The sequence below is a fragment of the Mesocricetus auratus genome, unplaced genomic scaffold (assembly GCF_017639785.1).
Source record: "Mesocricetus auratus isolate SY011 unplaced genomic scaffold, BCM_Maur_2.0 Super-Scaffold_100020, whole genome shotgun sequence".
In the NCBI taxonomy this organism is placed as follows: Eukaryota; Metazoa; Chordata; class Mammalia; order Rodentia; family Cricetidae; genus Mesocricetus; species Mesocricetus auratus.
This window is the reverse complement of record NW_024429201.1, coordinates 27,401,826-27,404,329: the sequence shown is the minus strand read 5'-3', so window position 1 is coordinate 27,404,329 and position 2,504 is coordinate 27,401,826.

Sequence of the window (2,504 nt, the reverse complement as noted above, 5' to 3'; positions counted from 1 at the left end):
AAACTAAGGGTTGAATGTTGTGGAAAGTCTCATCTTAAAATTATTATCACATATGCTCATAGCAGCATTATTTGTAATAGCCAGAACCTGGAAGCAACCTAGATGCCCCTCAACCAAAGAATGGATAAAGAAAATATGGTACGTTTACACTACTACTCATCGGGGGAGGGGGTGGAGGTGGGGGAGGGCAATGATATCTTGAAATTCCCAGGCAAATGAATGGAACTAGAAGAAACCATCCTGAGTGAGTTAATCCAGACACAGAAAGACAAACATGGTATGTACTCACTCATAAGTGGATGAATATTAGACAGAGAGCAAAGGATAACCAGCCTACAATCCACAACCCCAGAGGAACTAGGAAACAAGGAGGACCCTAAGAGAGACATACATGAACCCCCCAAAAAGGGGAAAGACACAGAATCTTCTGAGTATATTGGGAGCATGGGGGGAGTGGGGAGAGAAGGAGGGAGGAGAAAGAGGAGAGGAGAAGGGGAGGGGAGGAGAACACTAAGGATCAGTAAGGTGAAGTTGGGGGAAGAACACAGGAGAGTGAGGAAAGAGGTACCTTGATAGAGGGAACCTTTATGGGCTTAACAAGAAACCTGGCACTAGGGAAATTCCCAGAATCTAAGTGATAGTGGAGAGGCTACTTTAAATGCCCTCCCCCTGATAATGAGATTGACAACTTATATGCCATCCAATGGCCTTCATCCAATGGCTGATGGAAGCAGAGGCTGACACCCACAGCTAAACACTGAGCTGAACTCCTGGGATCCAGTTGCAGAGAGGAAGGAGTGATGAACAAAGAGGTCAAGACCAGGCTGGTGAAACCCACAGAAAAAGGTGACCTGAGCAAGGGAGAGCTCATGGACCCCAGACTGACAGTGTGAAACCAGCATAGGACTGTTTCAGGACTGCTGAACTAGGATGTCAGTTTGGAAGGCTGGTTAATCTATAGGACCTCTGATAGTGGATCAGTATTTAATCCCTAGAACATGAATGGGCTTTGGGAGCCCATTCTCTATGGAGGGATACTCTATCAGCCTAGACACACAGGGGAGGACATAGGTGACAGACTTTGATGATCCCCCATGGGAAGCCTCACCCTCCCTGGGGAGTGGATGGGGGGTGGAATGGGGAGGTTGGTGGGGGAATAGGAGGATGGGAGGGAGAGGGAACTGGGATTGGTATGTAAAATAAGATTGTTTTTAATTTAAATAAAAATTAATTTAAAATTTTTTATCACAATAGGTATGAGCAAGAAAAGTTTAAGAGACTGAACTTGGAGTTGTAAAAAGCCCATTGGGCTCTACATTTAGATTGCTCCCAAATAGCTCCTTCACTTGAGAGAATCTGATACTGGAATTATATGCATTATGGGTGTGATATATGCAAAAAGAATCATATAAAGATCTACACTGGAGAGGGAAGGAAACATAAAAAATATTGTCAAGTGAGTATGCATGAGCTACTGTATTTTGGTTTTGGGAATTTTTGGCTTTGACCAATGTTTGATTACTTGGCTCACTTTTTGGGTTGGTTTCATAAAGTGAAAGTCATACTACAAAGTTCTAATTTGTTTCAATTATTTTGTTACTTTAAAAAATTTTATTAATTCTTTGAGAATTTCATGCAATGCATTTTGGTCATATTCATTTCCAATTCCTCCCTTTAACTCTCCTCAGATCCAAACCTACCTCCCTACCACCCCAAAATTCCTGTCATACACATATTATATATTACACATTATATATTATATGTTACATACATTCTTAGGGTTTTTATTGCTGTGAAGAGACACCGTGACCATGGCAACAGTTACAAATTAAATGTTATCTAAAATTTAATTGGGGTGGTTTGCTTACATTTCAGAGGTTCAGTGCATTTTTCATCATGATGACAAGGAGCATGGTGGCATGCAGGCAAACATGGTGGTGGCTGAGAGTCTTATTTTTGGTTGTGAGCCTAGCCTTTAATGGTTGAGCCATCTCTCCAGCTCAAGTCCTGTATCTTGCAGACAACTGGAAGTCAACTAGCACACTGGGCAATATCCTGAGCATAGGAAAACACAAAGTCCACCCCCAACAGTGACACATGTCCTCTAACAAGACCATACCCACTCAAACGAAGTCACATCTCCTACAGTGCCACTCCCTATACGATAATGAGGGGCAATTACATTCAAAGTACCACATATATTATACACATTATATATATTCTATCAATTCCAATTTGGAGCATGGTTGATCTGCCAGAATCCATACCCTTAAAGAAAACTGACTCTTCTCTCTCCATAATCCATAGCTACTCAGTTAGGGGTTGAGGCTCAGGAACCTCTCCCTGCTTCATGCTAGAATGCAGACTGGCTTGATCTTATTCAGGCAAATCACAGATGCTCAAGTTCATGAGTGCAATAAACCCACAATGTCCAAAAGACACTATTTTGCTCTGGTCCTTCCTGGCCTCTGCCTTTTACAGTCTCTTTGTTCACCCTCCCCTTC